Source organism: Glycine soja, chromosome 1 (assembly GCF_004193775.1).
Source record: "Glycine soja cultivar W05 chromosome 1, ASM419377v2, whole genome shotgun sequence".
Taxonomy (NCBI): Eukaryota; Viridiplantae; Streptophyta; class Magnoliopsida; order Fabales; family Fabaceae; genus Glycine; species Glycine soja.
In genome coordinates this window covers 43238357-43263947 of record NC_041002.1, presented here as the reverse complement: position 1 = coordinate 43263947, position 25591 = coordinate 43238357, and the positions used below count along the sequence as shown (strand labels likewise).

The 25591-nt window shown below is 35.5% G+C and overlaps 1 long non-coding RNA gene and 2 other non-coding genes across 3 annotated transcripts; all 3 read right to left on the bottom strand.

The window, feature by feature from the left end:
- Positions 1 to 7644: 7644 nt before the first annotated feature.
- LOC114368974 lies at positions 7645 to 7751 on the bottom strand. Its single transcript, XR_003657460.1, has one exon. It is a non-coding gene; the product is annotated as a small nucleolar RNA R71 (small nucleolar RNA).
- Positions 7752 to 19664: 11913 nt separating this feature from the next.
- On the bottom strand, positions 19665 to 19751 carry LOC114368716. Its single transcript, XR_003657394.1, has one exon. It is a non-coding gene; the product is annotated as a small nucleolar RNA Z159/U59 (small nucleolar RNA).
- A 2751-nt stretch (positions 19752 to 22502) lies between these two features.
- On the bottom strand, positions 22503 to 22851 carry LOC114405161. The gene is made up of 2 exons (XR_003665171.1): positions 22652 to 22851; positions 22503 to 22547 (listed from the first exon to the last, which is right to left on the bottom strand). It is a non-coding gene; the product is annotated as an uncharacterized LOC114405161 (long non-coding RNA).
- Between the last annotated feature and the right edge of the window lie 2740 nt (positions 22852 to 25591).

Genomic DNA, 25591 nt, shown 5'->3' with positions numbered 1-25591 from the left:
ATATGCAACCGCATGTGCGAAGGAATCTCAAATGGAAACTAAATTTGCCTAGCTTTGAATCACAATTTCTCTAAGGTTCTACTAAACCAATGACTTGGAATAATAGAAAGAATGTTGTACAATGTACACAAATTCGTCAGGTGTTTTACTTATATTTCTTCAGAAATTTCTAAGTGATCATTTTGCTTTCACCAGTGTTATAAACTAGTATCCTAATCCGACAATGCGAGATCTTTTTTTTTTAATTATTTATATTTTTAAATATAAAAACAACGATATAGAATGTAACCAAATTTTAAAGTAAACCAATATTGATTCGTTCCAGTAACTCTTATTTCACATTAGGATGAAAGTTAATACTTTTTCCTTTTTATATGGTTATATTTTGTAATGATTTTGTCACTAAAACCTTCTAATAAAGCTAACAAAAACTATCACGATATCTTTTTCAGGAATGCACTTATTAAATTATTAATGCAATATTAAATAGTTAGTTGAATTAGATATGTATACATATTCACACATTAAAAAAATAAAAGACCATAACATCTTTTAATATATTCATACACTATATTTCAAGAAGTCATTACATAAGTATGTTCTTTTAAATCCAAAACATATAATAATTAGTAATATATATATATATATATATATATATATATATATATATATAATTATTTATATATCTATGATATTTACATTTTAATCAAATAAATATATATAATAGGTGTGTGATAGTTACTATAATACCCATATCCTCGCCCATCTCTATTAAATTTTTACGAGTAAATACTGATCCCAAATCCATTTCCATTAGGCAGATATTTTTTGGGTGCGTATTTTTTGAGGGTATTCACAGGATCTGGATACATTTTGTCATCTCTGGTTAATTAAGAGTGACATACTTATACATTAAATAGACCTATTTTGTGATTCTTAAACGGGAGCTTAAGATTAATTGGATATTTTTTTATTCCATTTTAATTAATAAATAAAAAATATTAATTTATTTATATTCATTAAAAATACTAAAAGATAATCTATTTGTTGAATACATTTTCTTAATATACTCTTCAAGCTTCTTTTCACCCAATGAAGTTCTTAACTAGTATTAATTTTCAAATATTAATTTTTCAGTACAAACGGGTGTTACTTGATATATATGGTCACTTGCCTTAATAACAAGAATCAAAAATAAAATTTGAACTTTTAGAGAAATGAAAATCAAATAAAAAATTATTAAGAATTAAAACTAAAACTCATTAATTTTGTAAAAATTAAAAATATATTTAAGCCTTCCATTATGTATATGGTTAAAAGTTTTTTGAAATCTATTTTGCATGACATGGTGGTTGCGATCCATCTATGGAAAATATTACATAGAAGGAATAATAAATCAATATAAATAAGCATGCATGATTGAGTGATGCATAATATTTTATGTTGTTGAGTCTTTGATGTTTTCTAATATTCAAATAATTCCATTTGTAAATAATTTAGTAATTAATTTAGCAGAAGCCTGGTATAAAACGACAGACATGCTCATTCTCAATTGATAATAATGAAGTTAGATCCGAATATGTAGGCTCACTCACTCTAATGTTGCTTGACGTATTAAAATTGAAAATGATTACACTTAAGAAAAAGGACACAATAGGACTGTTGAGCGTTGACCTCATGAGGCTAACGTGTTCAAGTTGCAGTGAACATTTCCCTTAGACCTTCACGCACAAATTGTTGTTGGCTTCTAAAAAAATTGCTAACACGGTGTATAAGCTTGTTTTATTTGACGCTTGACTGTACACTAAGAAATAAAAAAAAACATTCATAAAATACATTTTATAATCGAGTGATATGATAAAAAGTGACATGTATAATAAAAAGATATAATATGTGATATTATAAGAAAAAGGAAAAATATGAAATGAAAATTAAGTGGATGTTTAACATTTTCCTTAAGAAAACTAGATCAGATTGGTAATCGTATGTTCGATTTGTCCCACTGATATGATACGAGACAGTGCAACCAAGTTGAGAGTGAGGAAGTCCAGAACAATAGGTCCAAGAGGGCTATCAAGCAAAACCATGGCTTTGAATACGTTTATCATCGACAAAGGGGGAATAGAAGGTTCTAGAGAGTGGCTATGGTAATCTCTTAGAGTGAGTGGATAGTTTGTTAGAGGGGTATTCTGTTAGAATAAGTCATTCAGCCTAGCTATTGGCTACATATGGTTGTAATTCCTTTTATTGAGATATGTTGAATATTGCCTGATTTCTCTCTCTTTATTCTTCTTCAAGAGGTGTCTTTGACCTCTAATTCAGAGAACCATCACTCCTTGATTATTTGGTGCTTTCATTGAGTTCCCTCCTTTGTATGGTTAACAACACTAGATCCAAGAACTCCACAACCAATTCCACCACTCATACCGACAAGCTCGATGACATTGTGCAACGCCTGTCCCGTCTCCAGACCTCGTTGACAGATTGCATGGATGAAGTTGCAAATTCAGTTTCCATGCTAGAGAATAGTTCTTCCATATACTTATATGATTCCACTCATAGCTTCGGCTCCCATCACCGGAAGTATTTCTTGAGGCTCGATGTACCCCACTTTGACAACCAAGACCCATTGAAATAACAATAATTATACTAAAAGGGAGATTTAATAGTATGTTAATAAAAGATAATAACTCTTTAAAGATGTTTTTCACATATTCACATAGACATATAAATATGTGATAAGTTGTCCATTGAATAGAGAACAAGTTTTTTCAAGCAATTACTTAGTATGAAAAAGATGACAGAAGGTGCTAAAAGATTACTAATAAATCGTTGAAGAGGAAAGTAGAAATATTTGATTTATACTGATTCACTTAACTTGAGCTATATGTAGTTTTCCTTTGCATGATAGTAAAGAGTTATACTAATCAAAAATTGATTGTAAAACAAGTATTTTGTCCTATCACTCCTCGCTTTACAACTATTCTTAATACCACTTTTGGTACTATCTTAGACTCCTTTTGAATCTAAGAAACCCAAGTATTGTTTAACACTATGTCACTCCCCCCTGTCTTTCACAAATAGTAGTTTGAATGAATACAAGTATTCAATAACACTCAATGAGTGGATAAATAGTAAAGCTTAAATACAAGATAACTTTGCTTAGCAAATGATTAACAATAAAAGCTTAAATAGGTCGTCCAATGATTTTTGCAGGCTTGAGAGTTATTCTCGTTTTCTCGTGATAATATTGGTTTTTCTTTTTGGGTAGAGTTTGTCTTTTATAGACTTCACTGAAGGATCCCTTACGAGATCAGTGTTGAGTCCTTGAAATAACTGTTGTCTCACAATGAGAGATGAGGCTACATGGTATTTGCTGATTTGCAAGGATATGCGCAGAAGTACATATAGAAAGTTGCATGTGCTCCTTGTACTCGATGAAAGTGACCCATGTGAGATATTTTGTGTAGACCTTTCTTTATTATTTTGTCCTTTCCTTTAATTCAAATGTTAACAATTCAAATAAAGAGAGACAAAATAAAAATTCACAAATGGGAATATATGTACTTCCTTTTTTTTTTTTCAATTATCACAATCTTTTCGAACTTTATTGATCGCTTTGAGAGTGTGTATGAATCTCGTACAAATTGGACGCGAGTGGTAATAATACGTAGTGTATAACACTGGTTAATATCACGAATGAACACTCTTGGTTTTAGCGCGTTGAACGCTAGTTAATATTTAATATAGCATTAACCTCTTTGAGTGTGGACGATATATGTAGATTATAGTTAAGTCCTTTAATAATATTGATCCTGTCCACTTGTCATAAACTCATTAATTTATATTTATTGTTAATCATCAAAATCCAAGGTAGATGTAAAAAGTGGCTGTTTAGACCTAACACCCACATGTCTAGATCTTCAAAATTTCCCAATTCTTTGAGTATCATGTTATTTTGGTGGAGGAACGAATCATTGTTGGATCAAGTGGCCTCGGAATAATTAAGAATGGGGGGTTGAATTAATTATTAACGAACCTTTACTAATTAAAAATCTATCATTCTTAGGCTTTTACTATAATGTTAAGAAAGTAAATAACAGAAATGGAAACTTAACCAAAAGTAAAAGCGATAATTAAAGTGCACAACGGAAATTAAAGAGTGTAGGGAAGAAGAAAACAAACCCAAGAATTTATACTGGTTCGGCAACAACCCGTGCCTACATCCAGTCTCCAAGCGACCTGCGGTCCTTGAAATTTCTTTTCAACCTTGTAAAATCCTTTACAAGCAAAGATCCGCAAGGGATGTACCCTCCCTTGTTCTCTTTGAACAACCAAGTGGATGTACCCTCCACTTGAACTGATCCACAAGAGATGTACCCTCTCTTGTTCTCAGTTACAACAACCCAAGTAGATGTACCCTCTACTTGTACCACAAAGGATGTACCCTCCAATGTGTTAAGACAAAGTTCTCAGGCGGTTAGTCCTTCGAAACTTTTTGAAGGGGATACAAAAGATATCTCAAACGGTTAGTCCTTTGAAATATTTTGTATAAGGGAAAGGAAAGAATCAAAAGAATTTTCAGACTGTGTCATTTTGAATTCTTTGACAAGGGAGAAGGGAGACACAAAAGAATTCGGGCGGTTAGCCCTTCGTTCTTTTGGAAAAGGGAGAAGAGAGACACAAAAAGAATTCAGGTGGTTAGTCCTTGGCGAATTCTTTTTGGCAAAGGGAGAAAAAAAATAAAATATATAGCACACTTCTGTTTTCAAGGTTTGAAAAACCAGACTTTAGAAAGCTTTTGCAAAGGAAGAAGAAGAAGAAGAAGTTCAAGAGAATGTTCAAAGAGATTCAAAGGTTGTAAAAGAATATGTGGAAAAGTTGTTTGTAAAGGTTGTAAGTCATATTCAAATGCAAATCAAGGTCTTGCTTTTATAGACTCTTCAAGTCTGGTCAAGAAAACCATTGGAAGAGTTATAACCTTTAGAAAAATCTGAAAAACATTGGAAAAGTTACATCTTTTGATTTTTGTTCAAAACTTGTCATTGGTAATCGATTACAAAATCCTTGTAATCGATTACACAAAGCATTTTATGAAAGGATGTGACTCTTCACAATTGAATTTGAATTCCAACATTCAGATGCACTGGTAATCGATTACCAATATCTTGTAATCGATTACACCATTTTGAAATTAATTGGAACGTTGAAAATTCAGTTGAAAACTTTTGAAATCAAACTTTGCCACTGGTAATCGATTACAGGAAACTGGTAATCGATTACCAGAGAGTAAAAAACTCTGGTAACTTAGAAAATTTTGAGAAAACTCTTTTGAAAAACAAAATTGTGCTATGTTTGTTTTTTGAAAAATCTTTTCAATACTTCCCTTGTGAAGTCTTCTTGATTTCTTCTCTTGGAACTTGAATTCATCTTTTCTTGAATCTTGAAATCAAACTTCTCTTGATTCTTGAATCGTTGACTCAATCTTGAAATCATTCTCTTGGGCTTTTTGTCATCATCCTTTGTTATCATCAAAACATCTTGAATCAACTTGATTCATCATCATGAAGCTTGCTTCTACAATCAGTCACTTCATTCTATGTTGTCGGCGCTGCCTTGGTGTGGTACCAATGGATGTACAAAAATGGTCATATTCACTCTTGGCCTCAATTTCTTCAAGCCTTAGAGACTCATTTCGCTCCTACGATGTTTGACAATCCCGAGGGCAAGCTTTTTAAATTCACTTAATCATTAACTATTGCCACTTGAGTGATTTTGAGGCCTTGGCTAATCGTATGGGGGAGGGAGGGTTAAACCCATCCTTCTTGCTAAGTTGTTTTATCTTAAGACTAAAGCTGGGGATCAAACAGGAAGTGCTTGCACATCAACCAAGAACTCTCACCTAAGCTGCAAGGTTAGCTCATTTGCAAGAGGAGAAATTACAGGATTTGTTCCAATTAGCTCGTCCATGATACTTGCTTCCTTCTCCTTACGCCGTCACGCAGACTTTTACACCTCCTGCTCACAGAAAGATTTCAGACTCTTCTCCCATCCAACAACTTCCATCGTTGTTGCCCACACTCCATTCTTTAGCGAACCAACCATGATTAAAGTACAAGCACATTTAAGATGTTGAGATAGCTGATATGGATGATCCACACTCCTCTCTATCTGATTTCGATGATCTAGGTGAACAAGGAAGTATGGGTGGCACGAGTATTGTTCCATACTCGAAGACACAACTGGCCCAACTGAGTTTTAATGCATTGGACAGTTCTCATGCTTCATACCAGACCCTTTGGGTCATGGGTTAAATAGATATCTATGTGGTATGCATTTTTGGTGGATAGTGATAGTACCCATAATTTTGTCCAAAGTGGGGTGGCCGCTTTTTTAGGCCTCGTAAGTAGCCCAACAACGTTTTTATAGGTTCAGGTTGGGAATGAAGAAAATTTACATTGTGATAGAGTGTGATAAGGAGTAAAACTGGTGATTCAAGGTCATGAATTCGAGGTTGATCTCTGTTTTAGAGATTAGTGGGTCAGTGATGTGCCATTATTTTCTCCTACTTCTTAACCCCTTTTGCACCATTTTAATTACTGATTAGTCTTAATTGTCAAATTAATTAGGCAATTTTATTATTTGGGCTCATTCAGCTAATTTGATGTTTTTAATCTAATTTCAGGAATTAATGAAGCATTGAGCTTAATCCGGATTTTGGTCGTGGACTTAAAGAGGGAAAATAAAGCAACATTTACCTTAGTTAATTTCTAATTAGGAGATTGCAATTTTATTTTATGTTGTTCAGTGTTTATTTCGTTTTGGGCCAAAATAATGTAATAGGGCCCACTGACTTTGAGTGACCCTTATAAATAGCAGCCTTGGGATTCGTGTAAAAGAGGCTATTCTGTTAGGCTATTATTCAGAGCATAGGGTTTAGGGTTTTACGTTTTTGAGCTTATTGTTACTGTTCACGTAATGCACTTTTCCATTCTCTGCTTCTAATTGCAATTTCGTTTTTATTTCTTCTTCTGCATTTAGTTTCATTTACGTTTCTGCTTTAGTTTCATTCTCGTTTCTATTTCCAGTTTCATTTACGTTTCTGTCTTTAGCTTCAATTGCGTTTTCTGTTTTTGGTTGAATTTATGGAAGACTAAATTTCTGGTGTTGTTTCCTTCTGAGGACGAAGCTTAACTCTCTTCGAGGTTCTGTTTATAATGTAACTTCTTGGCAGTTTTCCCTTCACCAATTAACCCACATGCGTTCTATTAATATGTGCACGCTTCGAGGTTCTGTTTATAATGTAGCTTCCTGGCAGTTTTTTGGCTGAATTTTTTTATAGTCACTTCTTTTTATCCATATTTTGTGGGAAAAATAGCTGGAACCCTTAGTTTGGTCAGATTTGAAAGTTTCAAAAAAGTAGCAAATTTGATTTTTGTCAAAACTTCAAACGGCCATAACTTTTGCTCCGGTTATCAGAATCGCTATTATTATATATGTATTTGGGGTAGAAAAAAATTTTCCATGCCGTGGCAGCTGGCCATAATGGACTGGCTATATTACCTTGCTCCAAGGTCCATCACGAGCTGGGATGACCTCAAGAGAGTATTCTTAGAAATTTGTTTCCCTGCTTCCATGACCACGACCATCAGAAAGGATATTTCAGGCATTAGGCAACTCAGTGGAGAGAGCCTATATGAATATTGGGAGAGATTTAAAAAATTATGTGCCAGTTGCCCTCACCACCAGATTTCTGAGCAGCTTCTTCTCCAATATTTTTATGAAGGACTCAGTAACATGGAGAGAAGTATGATAGATGCTGTCAGTGGTGGAGCCCTTGGAGACATAACCCCTGCTGAAGCCAAGAATTTAATTGAGAAGATGGCTTCCAACTCCCAACAGTTTAGCGCCAGAAATGATGCTATAGTCATTAGAGGAGTGCATGAGGTAGCCACAAACTCATCTGCATCATCTGAAACTAAGAAGCTTGAAGGTAAACTAGATGCCTTGGTTAACTTGGTAACCCAACTGGCCATGAATCAGAAATCTGCACCTGTCGCAAGACTCTGTGGTTTATGCTCCTCTGGCGACCACTATACAGACCTTTGCCCTTATGTGTAGCAATCTGGAGCAATTGAACAGTCTGAAGCATATGCTGCAAACATCTACAATAGACCTCCTCAAGCTCAGTAGCAAAATCAGCCACAACAGAACAATTATGACCTCTCCAGCAACAGGTACAATCCCGGGTGGAGGAATCATCCCAACCTTAGATGGTCGAGTCCTCAACAACAACAGTAGCAACAACAACAACAACCTTATTTTTAGAATGCTATTGGCCCAAGCAGACCATACGTTCCTCCACTAATCCAGTAGCAACAACAACAACAACAACCGCAACAGCCCCAGAAACAGCAAATAGTTGAGGCTCCTCCGCAACCTTCCCTTGAAGAACTTGTAAGGCAAATGACTATGCAAAACATGCAGTTTCAACAAGAGACCAGAGCCTCCATTCAGAGCTTAACTAATCAGATGGGACAATTGGCTACACAGTTAAATCAACAACAGTCCCAGAATTCTGATAAGCTGCCTTCTCAATCTGTCCAGAATCCCAAAAATGTGAGTGCCATTTCATTGAGGTCGGGAAAGAAGTGTCAAGGACCTCAACTAGTAGCATCTTCCTCATCCACAAATGAACCTGCTCAACTTTACTCTACTCCAGAAAAAGATGATGACAAAAATTTAAAGAGTAAGTTACCTAACAATTTTTATGCAGGTGAATCTTCCACTGGTAATTCTGATTTACAGAAGCAACATATCCCTCTTTCATTCCCTCCAAGAGTAATTTCCAACAAAAAATGGAAGATGCAGAGAAAGAGATCTTGGAAACATTTAGAAAATTAGAGGTAAACATACCTCTGCTGGATGCAATAAAGCAAATTCAAAGATATGCTAAATTCTTGAAGGAGCCGTGCACTAATAAGCGAAAGCTTAAAGGAAGTGAAAGAATTAGCATGGGTATAAATGTCTCCACATTGATTGGTAAATCTGTCCCCCAAATCCCTGAAAAATGTAAAGATCCAGGTACATTCAGCATACCTTGTATTATAGGGAACAATAAGTTTGACAATGCCATGCTAGATTTAGGAGCTTCTGTTAGTGTTATGTCTCTGTCTATTTTTAATTCTCTATCTCTTGGTCCCTTGCAGTCAACTGATGTGGTAATTCATTTAGCTAATGGAAGTGTTGCATATCCTGCTGATTTCATAGAGGATGTCTTAGCTAGAGTTGGTGAACTGATTTTCCCTGTTGATTTTTATGTTTTGAATATGGAGGAGGGATTTTCTCAAGGATCAGTTCCTATCATTCTAGGTAGACCTTTTTTGAAAACTGCTAGAACTAAGATAGATGTATATGTAGACACACTATCTATGGAGTTTGGTGATATAAATGTTCATTTTAATATTCTTGATGCTATGAAACACCCATCTGAAGATCTTTCTGTATTTCGTGTTGAAATAATTAACCATGTTGTTGATGAATACATGACTGATCTTCATTCTAATTTGCATGTCTATCACTCTTCATGCATTGAATCTGAATTTGTACTTGATCATATGTCTGAATTTGATGTTGAGAGTGAATCTGAATTTGAATCTAGTGATGTTTTACCTCTTGAGATTGATTTTATAGAGTTAGATAGAACTAACCATGTTTCAGGAAATACACATACCTCTGACTTTCTTTATGAGATACAGGCTGAGAAACCATCTCTTTTTACCACTATCCAGCCGGCCACACCAGAATTGAAGCCTCTACTAAAATATGCTTACTTGGATGATAGAAAAAGCTTTCCAATATTATATCTGCCTCCCTTGCTGATGAGCAAGAGGAGAAGCTGTTATCTATTCTCAAGAAGCATAAGAAGGCTATAGGCTGGACCTTGGCAGAAATTCCTGGTATTAGCCCATCCACATGTATGCATCAAATAAATTTAGAGGATGGGGCTAAACCAATAAGATAGCCTCAAAGAAGACTCAACTCGGCGATTTTTTATGTAGTGAAGCAGGAGGTAACCAAGCTTTTGCAAGCTGGAATCATTTATCCTATCTCTGACAGCCAATGGGTCAGTCTCGTCCAGGTAGTCCCGAAGAAAACCGGCCTCACTGTGATAAAAAACGAGAAGGAGAAGTTGATTCCTACTTGGGTGCAGAACAGTTGGAGAGTCTGCATCGACTATAGGAGGCTGAACCAGGTTACCAAAAAGGACCATTTTCCCCTGCCATTCATTGACCAGATGCTTGAACGCCTGGCAGGTAAATCTCACTACTGTTTCCTTGATGGTTTTTCTGGTTATATGCAAATCACTATTGCTCCTGAGGATCAGGAAAAAACCACATTCACCTGCCCCTTCGGCACTTTTGCCTATAGAAGGATGCCTTTCGGCCTGTGCAATGCCCCTGGTACCTTCCAGCGGTGCATGATTAGTATTTTTAGTGATTTTTTTAGAAAATTGCAGAGGTGTTTATGGATGATTTCACTGTATATGGATCCTCTTTTGATGTTTGTTTGGATAGTCTGTACAGGGTTTTGAATAGATGCATTGAAACTAATCTTGTTCTAAATTTTGAAAAATGTCATTTTATGGTTGAGCAAGGTATAGTTTTAGGCCACATTATTTCCAATAATGGCATTGAAGTAGATCCTGCAAAAATTTCTGTTATTTCACAATTGCCTTACCCCTCTTCCGTGCGAGAGGTGCGATATTTTCTTGGTCATGCAGGATTCTACAGGCCTTTTAAAAGAGATTTTTGCAAAGTAGCCCTTCCACTATCCAACTTGTTGCAAAAGGAGGTGGAGTTTGACTTTAATGATAAATGCAAAGAGGCTTTTGATTGCCTCAAAAGAGCACTGACTACCACCCCCATCATCCAGGCACCCGACTGGACAACCCCTTTTGAGCTTATGTGTGATGCATCAAATTATGCATTGGGGGCTGTCCTTGCTCAGAAAATTGATAAATTGCTTAGGGTGATATATTTTGCTTCTAGGACTTTAGATGCTGCCCAAGCGAATTATACTACTACTAAGAAAGAGCTACTAGCCATAGTTTTTGCTCTTGAAAAATTTTGTTCTTATTTGCTTGGTACTCGCATTATTGTTTATACTGACCATGCAGCTTTAAAGTACTTGTTGAAAAAGGCTGATTCAAAGCCTAGGTTGATTCGATGGATGCTCTGGCTCCAAGAGTTTGACTTGGAGATCCGTGATAGGAGCGGAGCATAAAATTTAGTTGCTGATCATTTGAGTCGGATCGAACATGTGTCTGATGAGGACTCACCCATTCAGGATGATTTCCCAGATGATCATTTATATATATTGTATAGTATTTCTGATTCTCTTTCTACTCCCTGGTTTGCTAACATTGTCAATTATTTAGTTGCTTCTGTTTTTCCTCCCTTAGCATCTAAGGCCCAAAAAGATAAAATTAAAAGTGATGCTAAGCATTTTATTTGGGATGACCCCTACTTGTGGAAATTGTGCAGTGATAAGGTCATTAGGCGATGCATTCCAGATCATGAGACTGACTCAGTCCTGCAGTTCTGTCATTCTTCCGCACCGGGAGGTCATCTGGGTGTTCAATGGACAGCTCGCAAAGTGCTTGACTGTGGCTTTTATTGGCCCACCATCTTTAAAGATGTGTGGAAGATTTGTAGCACTTGTGAGCAGTGCCAGAGAGCAGGAAGTGCACTTACATGGCGACAACAAATGCCTCAGCAACCCATGCTATTCTATGAGGTGTTTGATGTCTGGGGCATAGATTTCATGGGCCCTTTTCCTGTCTCTTTTGGTTATGTTTACATTCTCCTTGCAGTTGATTATGTTTCAAAATGGGTGGAAGCCAAGCCCACTAGAACTAATGATGCTAAGGTTGTTGCAGATTTTGTCAGATCTAATTTGTTTTGAAGGTTTGGAGTACCTAAAGCAATTGTTAGTGATCAAGGAACCCATTTTTGCAACAAATCAATGCATGCCTTGCTTAAAAAGTACGGGGTTGTACACAGGGTATCCACACCATACCACCCCCAAACCAATGGACAGGAAGAAATTTCTAACAGGGAGATCAAGAGAATTTTAGAGAAGATTGTGCAGCCAAGCAGGAAAGATTAGAGTACCAGGCTTGATGATGCTCTTTGGGCACATCAGACTGCCTACAAAGCACCCATAGGAATGTCTCCTTATTGGGTTGTCTTTGGAAAGGCATGCCATCTTCTAGTGGAGATTGAGCACAAAGCATACTGGGCAGTGAAGACCTGCAACTTCTCTATGGATCAAGCTGGTGAGGAAAGAAAGTTGCAACTGAGTGAGTTAGATGAAATCCACCTAGAAGTGTATGAGAATGCCAAGTTCTACAAAGAAAAGACCAAGAAGTTCCACGATAGCATGGTAATTAAGAAGGACTTCATGGTTGGGCAAAAAGTGTTATTGTATAATTCTAGGCTTGGACTCATGAGTGGTAAGTTGAGGTCTAAGTGGATTGGTCCTTTTGTTGTTACTAATGTTTTTCCTTATGGTACAGTTGAGATCAAAAGTGACTCCACAAACAAGAGCTTCAAGGTCAACGGACACCGACTTAAGTCATTCCTCACAAATCCTTCTTTAGTGGACGTAGGGGTGGAAGAGACTTCCTTACTCCACCCTACTCTTCCTCCACCATGACTTAGGGAGTTCTTCTTTTCCTATCTCCTTCTTTGCTTTTATTACACTTGTCCGATTCTATTGGATGGTTTAATTGCTTTTAATCTTTTAATTGTGCTACATTGAGGACAATGTGTTGTTTAAGTATGAGGGGGGGGGGGGGGAGTGTTCTTTGGTTTTGCTAGTTTTGTTGGTTTTGTTAAATTTGTTAATTTTGTTAGTTTTGTTGGGTTTCTAGTTTAATATTTTAGGTCAATTCTGTTTGCATGTACAACTTTGCATATTTTTCTTTGAATTATAGGATATGTTTAAGAAATGGGTAATTGTTTTGAAAATAAAAGTCTCTTGACATTTTGTGATTTGAAATCCTTGTTTTTCCTCTACATGTCATGATAGTTTTGAAAGTTCAATTTGAAAGTGATAAGTTTACCTTTGTGAGAATTTGAGCCATCCATCATCATAATCATTTGGTGTATTTTTCCCCATTGATTGCTTGCACAATAGCCTTGGCTTAATTCTTGTTGATGCTTCCTAATTCACATGCATATTTGGAAATAATTTAGGCAATTTTGTTCTTATAAGCCTCTAGCCAAATGAACTTACCTTGAATTAATTCCTTTGATAGCCCTTTTGAGCCTTGTTTCCTTTTCCTTGTTTTGAAGCTCACTACAAGCCTTAAGTGAAAAACCATGATATCACCTTACCCTTAAGGAATTTTGGAGCTTTGGAATTGTTTTGGGAATAAGTGTGGGAGGTTTTGTTTCATTGGATAACATGTTTTGTTGGCTATGCTTCATGATGTATTTTGGGCTATACTTGATGTACATTGTATATTGGTTAAATGTTGGACATGCTGAATGAGATGCTGTTTCTCAAATGCTACAGAGTAAAAAAAAAAATTCAGTTGAATCAATTCGAAAAAGAAAAAGAAAAGCAATAAAGTTGAGTGAATAAGATCTTAAATGGAAAAAGAATGATGAGACTCTTGGTTCTACTCTTTGTATTTAAATTTTATCTTTAAGTTTTCTTATTTTTTCCTAATGTGCACTTATTTCCCATTACTCCTCTATTCCTTTGGGATTTAGCTACTTATTCCATATTTTTCCCTACCTTGTCCTTGGCCCCATTACAACCTTAAAAGACCTTTTGATCCTCAGGTGCTTGTGTTTATGGGTTGATTGTCAATTTTAGAATCTTGCCAAGTTTATATGGTGTTGGTTTTCATGGCTGCTTTGAGGGTAAATAGTAGCCTAGACACTTGAGAGATAAAGTGTATATCTTGTGAGGCTTTATCACTTTTCATTCTTGAGCTGATTAACTATTTTGCCATGATTGGGTTGCTTGGATGATTTTCAAGAATGTCTTGACTCTTTGGATCTCTTCATGTTAGATGTTATCCATTCTTTTCATTCCTTGATGTTCATTGAGAAATATGTAAATGTTTTTGTTTATCTCTCTTTGATATTCTTGGATTTTGTTCTTTGTTTCATTTTGCCCAGGAGTGCAAAAGGCTAAGTATGGGGAGTTTTGATGTGCCATTATTTTCTCCTATTTCTTAACCCTTTTTGCACCATTTTAATTACTGATTAGTTTTAATTGTCAAATTAATTAGGCAGTTTTATTATTTGGGCTCATTCAACTAATTTGATGTTTTTAATCTAATTTCAGGAATTAATGAAGCATTGAGCTTAATCCGGATTTTGGTCGTGGACTTAAAGAGGGCAAATACAACAACGTTTACCTTAGTTAATTTCTAATTAGGAGATTGAAATTTTATTTTATGTTGTTCAATGTTTATTTCGTTTTGGGCCAGAATAATGTAATAGGGCCCATTGACTTTGAGTGACCCTTATAAATAGTAGCCTTGGGATTCGTGTAAAGAAGGCTATTTTGTTAGGCTATTATTCAGAGCATAGGGTTTAGGGTTTTACGTTTTTGAGCTTATTGTTATTGTTCACGTAATGCACTTTTCCATTCTTTGCTTCTAATTGCAATTTCATTTTTATTTCTTCTTCTGCATTTAGTTTCATTTACGTTTCTGCTTTAGTTTCATTCTCGTTTCTATTTCCAGTTTCATTTATGTTTTTGTCTTTAGCTTCAATTGCGTTTTCTGTTTTTGGTTGAATTTATGGAAGGCTAAATTTCTGGTGTTGTTTCCTTTTGAGGACGAAGCTTAACTCTCTTCGAGGTTTTGTTTATAATGTAGCTTCCTGGCAGTTTTCCCTTCACCAATTAACCCACATGCATTCTGTTAATATGTGCACGCTTCGTGTTTGATTAATTGCCTCTGTGCTTAAATTGCGTTCATGCTTAATGAACGAAGGGTTAATTGATGTATGTGTTGCCTAATCACGTATTGACAACCCTAAGTTGATTTTCGCTTAGTAAATTAAAATAGGGTAGGATTAAGTGGTTAACTGTTAAGGACGAATTCTTCATAACCTAGGACAAGAGAATGACTTCTGAATCAGAGAAAACAACCCGTTTTTACTATTATGAATTTCGTATTCTAGTTCGCTTGTTCTTTAATTCACACAACAAACAACCCCCCCATTGTTACTGTTACTACAAGTATATTATGAACATTTGGTTTATCATTGCTCGTTGGAAAACGACCTAGGATCACTTCCTAGTTATTGCATTTTAATGTTTATTTGATTCGGGTACGGCCTCGATCAGTCAGACATAGTTTTTGGGGCCTAATGGCTTCGCCAATTAAGTCTTGTTCTAATGGACTACCAGACTTTAACCATGAAGTTTGCTCATGGGCTAGGTTATGCGGAACTGAAGGGTGGCTCTAATTTTTTACCCACATAACTTAGTCTCATTATGTTCACAAAATGGTTCAGGGAGACTTAGTGGCCAAATTTTATTCCCTCCGTCTATGATTCCACAAATGACGAATTGGATCCACTTACTATGGGCATTAATCCCTGTCTCTCAGATAGATCCTTTGTGAATTTGCCTTCCTTTTCGAAGAGCCTAACCAACTACCTTAATCTCATCCAACAAATCATTCTATGCCATTCTTGCCTAATTTCGCGTCAGTCAATGTGAGGCAATATTAGTATCCTCATGCACAAAAGATGGAGATTAAATCCCAGGTTTCAATGTTATTTGCAAATGGATGGATTCAACCAATAAGAAACCCCTTCTCTTCCTCTGTATTTCTCCTCAAAAAGAAAGACAATACTTGGCGTATGTGTGTCAACTATAGACACTAAATGCGCTTACAATCAAAGATTGTTTTCCCCTTCCGATGATAGATGAACTTTTGGATGAATTGGGTTTTGCGCATTCATCACCAAGTTGGATCTCACTTCTGGTTTTCATCAAATCTGGTTGCAACCTGCAAATATGCATAAAACTACTTTATAGACTTATGATTGCCACTTTGAATATTGGGTTATGCCTTTTGGCCTTTGTAATGTCTCGAAGACATTCTAAGCAACTATGAACAATACGTTTTGGTTGTTTCTTTGCAAAAGTGTAATTATCTTCTTCGATGACATCTTGCTTTATAGTTGATCGAAGCCATACCCAAATCAAATACACATTAAAAATGCAGTATCTAGAAAGTGATCCTAGGTCGTCTCCCAATGAGCAATGGTCAACCAAACGTTCATAACAGATAATAATAAAACAATAACGAATGGGGGGGGGGGATTGTTTGTTTGTGTAAATTAAACCGCAAGCAAATTCGAATTAAAGAAATAACAGAATTAAAACATGTTGTTCCCCCTTGATTCACAAGCAAGTCTGTTATCCTAGGTTACGAGGATTTATCCCTAATCAGTTCAACCACTTAATCCAACACTAAATTAACTTACTAAGCGAAAATTAACATAAAGTTGTCATTACGTGATTAGGCAACACATACACCAATTAATCATGAACGAAACTGATCATTAAGCATGAATGTAAATTAAGTGCAGAGATAATTAATCAAGCACTAAGCATGCATGGATTAATAGCAACAATTACAGAGCAATTGGTGAAGAGGAAAAACTGATCATAATTCAATAATAATAACAAAACCTCAAAGAGAGTTGTGCTTGATCCTCAAGAGAAAAATACGCTGGAGACTTAGCCTTCCATTAATCAGCAGAAAACGAAATTGCAGATTAAAGCCGAAAACGAAATTGCAGAAAACAAATTTTATTGCTACGTGAACAGTAAAAACTAGAATTGCAAAACCCTAAAATTATTCTCCTCTCCCAAACTCCCCTAAACTAAAACCCTGGTGTTGTTATATAGGTCCTCAGCCCCAAAGCTTACAAATATGTTTTAAGCCCAAGCCCATAAATGAAATAAAATAAAATCTAGACAAGATAAGATAAGATTGGATGAAATAAATTCTAGATGAAATAAAATCTGGATAAGATAAGATTTGATAAAATAAAATTGTCTGCTCTCTTCAAGTCCAAGCCCAATTGCTTATAATTCTCCTGAAATTAAATTAGAAACACAAAATTAGTCAAGTAGGCTCAAATGATAAAATTGTATAATTAATTTGACAATTAAGGCTAATCGGTAATTAAAATGGTGACAAAAAGGGTTAAGAAATAGGAGAAAATAATGATACATCAATAGTGCTACAAAAGAATTACACTAGGGGCACCTGGCATAGGTATTTTAAATCTTAGTTGAACACCATTTCTACTTGAAACCCCATAAATGCTTTTTTGGTTAGACTTAAGTGGCATATTTGGGGCATGTGGTGTCACGAGGGATTGCTTTTCCTAATCCTGCCAAGGTGCAATATGCTATTGATTGGCCAATTCTTGCTTCACTTAAGGCTTTACGAGGATTTCTTGGTTCGTATGGGTTTTGTCGTAAGTTCATCCGCTAGTTTGTTGTGATTGCTTAACCTTGGTCGACGCTCCTAAAGGACAATTTCAAATGGAACCCAAAGGCCTAACACGCATTTGAAGTTTTGAAGCATGCCATGGTCACCAACTTTGGTGTTGTTACTACTAGGTTTCATCCTTCCCTTTATCGCCTAAATTGATGTGTATGGGTATGCCATGAGGGCGGTCCTTCTCCAATCAAGACATCCAATAGCCTACTTTAGTAAACTATTTTGTGCTTGAATGGAATAGACCTCCACATACCTTTGTGATCTTCATGCCATTACTCATGTAATGAAGCGTTGGAGGCAGTATTTGATGGGTACTTTTTTACAATCTAGACTGACCCTAGGAGTTTAAAGGAGCTTTTCACTCAAGTGATTCAGACCTTAGAACAACAATATTATTTGTCTAAGTTGTTGGGGTACCACTATGAGATTCAATATAAGCTTGGGAATACTAATGTCGTTGCTAATGCTTTGTCACGATCCCCTGGTTTCGAGTTAGCCACATGCTAGTTCATGCCCATTCCATGGTGAATTGAAGTAGGACCTTTAATTTGATCCTCTATTTCAGGGTCTTCATGACAAATGCCTTTCTGATCCAGCTTCGTTTCCAAACTATAAGTTTCACAATGGTCCTTTGATGAAGCAAGGAAGAATCTGGATCAATCCCAATTCTCATTTTAAAGGCCTTTTGTTTCATGAATTTCACTTGCGGATAGTAAGGTAAGTCCAATTTTTCAACATGATTGTATAAGGTTGTCTCAAGTTGTGTGGTCTGATGTTTGATGTTCATCATGTTAAAGGGTGGAAATTGAATTTATTAGATTCCCATAGATTGCACCAATATAGTGTTTGAGGTGCTTAAGGTTGGCATTGATTGATCTCTAGTATGACTTCACTACTACAAAAATAGTGTTTTACATCGGTGGAAAACATTTTTCAAAGATGGTGGACGACTGTCTTTGAAAGTAGTGTCGTTGAATGCGAAACCTTCTATGACGATCGTAAAAAGACCGTCTTAGAAACACGTCATAAAGCAAATCGTTGCTTAGCCAGCAACGACGTAGAAAACACTAGTTTCTACATCGGTTAGTCTACGGCCGATGTAGAAACCTGTGTTTTCTACGTCGTTGTTGTCGTAAGCAACGACTTAGAATGAGCATAGCCAACGTCGGTTAATTTACGACCGATGTAGAAACCTGTGTTTTAAACTTATTCATTTGCCTCAGATCTTGATCCAAGTTTCCAAATAAACAAGTATCATAATTTCAAAAGCCAAAACTGCTTAGATAATAAGAGGAAAAAAATACTAAAAAGTATGAGACTAAGGATGATACACTCAATGAAACAAGATTTACCAAAGCATCTTAAGTTAAATCTAATATTGGCAATACTGGAATTTCATTGAAAGCCCAGGTTAAGTGTATAGATATACCTTCCCACGGTGCCCTTTCCCCCAGTTCTAACTGAACCGACCATCTTTATCAACTTTTCCCGATTCATTTGGGTAAAGGCAAAGAAGAAAAACATAAATTTCACCCTAAGCAGCAGAACCATACAAAGATCCCAAAATTAATGGTAATTAACTTGAGAGGAAAAATACGACAAAAAAAGATGACAAAAGACAAATAATCAAACAGTCTACATTGTATAATTGAAGCATACATAACACAAATTCTGCTGGAACAACATAAGTAATTTTATATGAACTTTTCATAGTGGTATGATTTTATAGTAATTTTACATGCAAATTCATAATAGATTTTACATGCAAATTCATAATAGAGAATATATATGTTGCTTATTCCATATTGAAGCCAAACAATTAGATTTTAAAAGATGTCGTGCTACCCATCAAAACAGGACTCGACTCTTGGGCTTGGACACTGTGAATTCAACTATAGTACTATACTAGATCATATCAATATGAAGGTGACAACCATGAGATAAATAAAGCCCACGTGAGTGTTGCACAAAATCCCTATTCTAGAAAGGATAACAACTACATCTTACATCAAACGAAAATGCATTAAGAAAATAAAATTACAACATTTGATTTGAAGAAAAATCAACAAAGTAGCATATATAATACAGAAGGATCTTATACAAGGCCTCCTCAGTTCAGGTCTCCAATATATTTTCCACATGGAAACAACTCAGAAGAATGAAAGTTTTATTTTTGTTCATCCTTGGAGGCAATGTGAAAAGTTAACAAGGTGACAACACTGAGTTAAATAAAGCCCACACGTGTGTTGCACTAAATCCATATTCTAGAAAAGATAAATACAACATCTTACATCATACAAACAATACTAGATTGAATTGGTAAGTCTAACTCCATATCATAATTTTACATAATATCTAACAACTTTCAGTCTTTCACATGAAAAAATAATCAAAAGATAAATATTAATTTAAGGATCATGGTTAATCAATAAGATTAAATTTTCTTGATGAAATAGAATTATCTTTAAAACAGAAAGAAAAGAAAAGTATAACCAAAGTAAAATAAAATCTTAATTAATTAATAGAATTATATTTAAACAATACAAACTGTCTAGATTCTACTAACAGATAAATGGACCATACTTCAAAGTCATATCATGAGTTATCTTGAAATAATTGGTCTTGTGCCATCATTTTTCTTTTTTGGTTGGGTTTCAAAAATAAATAAATTGGTCTAGATTTATATAAGAAACATAAGAAAGGAAGAAGCCCAATTGATTTTGGCAAAGAGTCTTGTAATACTTTAATCATTGGTTCAAGCAAAGTAATCTAGCAATACCACCCATTTACATAGTTAGTGAACCACGTTCAAATTTTATAATATCAATGAACCAGAATCAAGGTTAACCTTTGTAGAAGTCTTTCTTTTTAAGAGTGTGGGATATAAATTTTGAAATAAAAGAAAAGTAGTGTCATAATTAACGAATTCAACTAATAATGTCATAATTCAATAAAGTCATTAACGAATGCAAGAAGCTATTCAATTTCTACTCCTAAAAAAAACACCATTAACCTGCAAACATACATTGTCTGATATGCACACAAAGTCATTAACTTGCAAACATACATTGGAAATCCACACCATAACTCATAAGTGTCGCAACCTACCCTTCGGCGGGAGGGCGACGCATGACTTGCGGGTGCGTCTTCTAAGAAAGGAATACGCGCGGAGTCGCCACCAACGTTTATTTGAGGAAAACGTCGGAAAAACCGGAAAAAGACGTGATCTACAAACTTTAAGTGAAAGGTTCGGGAGTTGTATTTACGCACGAGGAATGCATTAGCACCCCACGCGTCCGTCACAAGAGACGACAACCTTTAATCAAATGTGCAAATATGACTTCAATTTATATTCTTTTCCCTTTTTACGTTCTTATGTCTTTTTTATGCCTTTTTATGTTTTTATCCTTTTGTGGTCGACAAGGGCGTTTCTCTTTGCTCCTATGTATTCCTCAATTGTGATGAGAAAATCAGACCTACGTAGTTCTTTTGTGAACAAAGCGTTTTGGTTAAGTTATTTTTTATCCTTTTTTGCAAGATATGTTTTTATTGGATGAAAGGTCATTTTAGGCGTTGGATCATTAGACAATCTTTCGATTCTTTTGAAAAGTGAGAAAAACATTAAGGCATTGGACCATTAATGATTTCTTTATTTTTTGAAAGAGGTAACAAAGTTACATATTGATTTTAGGCTTTTTAGAAATCTACACTTAACCAATAAAAGCGGAAAAGACCATTTCAAGGCGTTGGACCTTTGAAAATGGCTTTTTTAGGCAATGACAAAAGTTTGGTTTATGAATTGATTTTAGCCTTGGTTTCACTTTGGTTATTAGTCGATTCGATTAAGAAAGAGAAATCCAAAAAAAAAAAAGTCCGATTGATTTTTTTTTATATTTATTTTACTAAAAGATATTTTTGATTATTATATTATTATTTTACCTCTTTCTAGTTTCCAACGTGGTTACGGCATGACCGAACGGCCGGATTTCATTTTAACAGAAATTAACGGATGTTACAATTCAAATGATCGGTGGAAATTTATTTTATTTTTTGATTAGGCGAGAAAATGACTAAAGCACGTCAAAAGGGGGTACAGAAAGTAAATGAAATGAAAATAAAAGCACCTGAAAATAAATGAGGACCACTAAGGGTACATAGAATGAATTAGAAAGTTCGATTTCGGGAACTTACTGGTTGAAGACCGAAGAACGACGAAGAACGAACGACGAACGACGAAGAACGGTGGAAAATCTTCGCAAAATCACCCACGGAAATGTTACAGAAGCGCCTCTGCTTGAATTTTCTTCACGGAAACAATTTTTTTTCACTAATTTCAAGTGATCTCGAAATACCAGAAGAGCTGAACATTTTTGTTCTTCCCTCCTTCCCCTATTTATAGGAAAAGGAAGGAGATGCTTCCCACCCCCAGCTCGCCCAGGCGAGCTAGGTTGCTTCCTCCAGAAGCAACCGCCTTCTGGGCCCAAGTGGGCCTGGTTGCTATTTGAACCCCCATTTTTACTAAATACACCCCTTGCCTTTTTTTGGTGATTCTTTTTCCGTAAAGTTACGAAAACTTACAAATTTCGTGACGATACTTGTTTTCTTTCCGTAATGTTGCGAAACTTTACGAATTACGTAATCATCCCTTTTTTGCCTTCCGAAACGTTACAGAACTTTACGGATTGCGCACTAACACTTCCTTTTAATTTCCAGCATGTCACGGAACTTCACGGATTGTGCTATGACGCTTTTCTTTTGGCTTCTGGCATGTCTCAGAACTTCACAAATTGCCTAACGATGGGTGCCAAATACCTCGAAGTGGTCGAGCGAGGGTCGCATCCCAACAACGGATGGTCCCCGTACAAAATTAGGGTATGACAATAAGTAAGCACTTTCTCAAAACATGATCCATAAATCATCATAGAAGAGAACGAATTCCACCTCTGTTGCGGCTTGTGCATTGGCCAATAGTTGAGCACGAAAGTTCCTAGTAAAAAAGAAAAGAGCAGAATTAGGCAAAAGAAAACAGAAGAAAAATTATGAGAGCTTAAAAAGATAAAACATTTCAAAAGAAAAGAAAAAAGAAAAAACCTTGTGACAGGTTTAGACACGTTAATTCCATTTCCATGGCCTTGTTTAGCCACGAGATTCCCAATATCCTGCAGCACCCTTCTGTTTCTTCTTGCACCACCCATGTTTTTTTGCTTATTCAAACCACCAACTAAATCACACACAAAAAAATCACGAAAGGGGGAATTTCAGAAATGAAAAAATAAAAACCCAAACTTTATCCAAACAAATCTTAAAACCTAAAACCCAAAAACATTCAAACATTTATCGACACTGACAGCAAGAAAACAACAAAAAGAAAAAAAAAGAACAAAAACCTTGAAGACCACCATTTCGCCCCTCTCCTCCGCCGCTCATGTCGGTTCTTGCCACCGTGGAATCAAGCAACACTGTGTTTGTTTCTTGTTGGTAGCAACCTTTTTCCCTCTCTATCTATCTCTCTCTCTCTCTCTTGCTTCTACGCCGAATGAACGAAACGAAAGTATGAAATTTTGGGTTCGGAGAGGAAAGGAAGAATGAGAAATTTTGGGAATGGGGAATTGTGTTGGAGCGTGGAGGAGGACGAGGAGGATCTGGACCCAAGCATAGGGCGCGAATGCTTAGCGGAGGCACGCGACAAAGTTGGGGTCGGTGGAGTCTAGGGTTTTGAAGAGGGTGCAAGACGAATTTGGAACTGAAAAATGATTCGAAGGGTTTGAGACTGGAGGTGGATGAAACCAGTTTTGATTTTGAAACACTATGAGATTGAATGCGAGAGTTGTGATACTCAAAGAGCTAAAAGCCTCCTTGAGGAGTTCTTGAAGGAGAAGAGAGAGAGAAGCGAGAATAAAGGAAAGAAATAAAGGGTCACAAAAATGAAAAGGTCTCTGCTGCCATCGATAAGATGAGAGAGAAAAAATGATAAAAATATAAATATTTAAAGACGGTGGGATAAAAACGTCTTTGTAAGAGAAGCACTATGACAGTCTCTTTAATGACCGTCCTTAATTTTACAATTTAATTACCATAATGTCATCCCATTTGTTTCAAAGACAGTGATGCACCCACCGATGTTGTTAGCGCTTTGTAGTAGCCAGGTTTTGTAGCAGTGCTTAGACTAAAATACGACCTTTGTTGATTGAGAATTGAGTTGCATAAACAATTGCTTTCATTTTTGGTGCAATTGATATATGATGAAAAGGGTTGGATACATGTAAAAAGTACTCCAATGCTTAAGTCAATAGTAATTTTGATAATGTGATGGTGTGTCATAAATGGGCACCTGTGGTGAATAAGAACACTTCAATTTACTTTAGTTGAAGTAGGTTCCATTGTACCTAGATATATTGTAGTATCTTTGTTTCTTGGGTTATGGTGATTTCGGTCAACATTAAGCAATTTGAGCTAATTCTTGAAATTAAACCAAGATGTTTGCATGAATAGATTGAGCCTTGAGGCCATTTTGAAACAATTATCAACATAAATATGGTGAACATCCACTCAAATACACGGACTAGAAAATATCTTTGTACAAATAACTAATGATACAATTATCAAAATGGTCTGACCTGAATAGTGTGATGCATGGCTTGGGCTAGGATGTGAAAATTCAATGCTGAACTTATTATGGTCCGCCCTGGCTTGACTTGAAATTTTATTGGTCTGAAAGGGGCTGAACCGAAACCATATATGACAAGTTTACTATTATATATGTTGTTAATGTGCATTTTAAGGTGAATATTCTCTACATATTAAGTATTGTTTTTATGTTCTATCACTTATTTATTGTTAATGTCCATTTTTATGTTCTATCACATATTTTATTATTATTATTAATAACAATCTATAATTTTTAATTTATTTTTAATGATTTCAATATTTTAAAAGGTTCAACATAGTTAGTAAATGATTGAGTTTTTTAAACATGTTGCCAGAGTTCAATTTTCTAACCTTGTCTATGGAGAAAACTTTGTTAGGAGAAAAAAAATCCCGTGCATGATTTTTATATCTTAAGAGTTAATCTCATGACTTCCGTTATAAGAATAATTTACTTCTAGAAAAAAAAAAAAGCTGAACTTGGCTAAAAAAATTTGACTCGGTACCAAATTGGTACGGTCTGATCACTCGAAAATATGTTTGCACATAATACATCAGCCTGAATGGACTAAACTGGCCTTAATTAACAGCTCTAGTTGAAGATCATCATTAGCCCATAACTCGGTTCCAAGGAAAGATGATAATTAAAGCTAAGTCGTTGACTGTTAGAAATGCTAGACTTGCATAACCAACCATTGTCAAGAATCACGTGATTGGTCGAAAGTGAAGGAAGTTTTCTTTCTTATGGCTACACCTTTCTGTGATCTAAATCACGTTCCATGCATGCATGGATGGATGGCCACACAGTTATGAACGTGTGAGGAATGAAAAGTGTTTTCTTTACCAACTCAAAAGCCTGCTGTGTTAGTAATACACTGTTGTTAACAGAGAGAGTAAAATATGTTAAAGCTTGAAAATGCTGATACGAACATAAAGAGAAGTGAAAAAAAACGAATATGCTCACCTTTATTCACGTTATAATGATATGCACACTTCGATATCATTATCTGTGATCGAAAGAGAAGGGATTTGAGAACTTGAATTTCATATAGACCAGTAAATGGTTAGTTTTATGAACATTTTAGTTTCTTTTATGACTACTACGAAATTTTTAGTTACAAATTACAATACAGGTAAAGAGGTTAATTTAGTGAGCTCAGGAATTTAAAAAATAGTATAATAATATTTAGGGAGAGACACCGATGCTTATGGATTTACATAAGAACAACGGAATATCCTGGTCTTCCATATAAAAACATTTTATAGAAAAATTAAAATAATATCCTAAACATGAATTAAAATAAAACTTACTATATGCCTAGCCGTAAGTTCCAATGTATCAATCGTGGTGATGGCAATCAATAAACAACCATATCCCTTGAGACC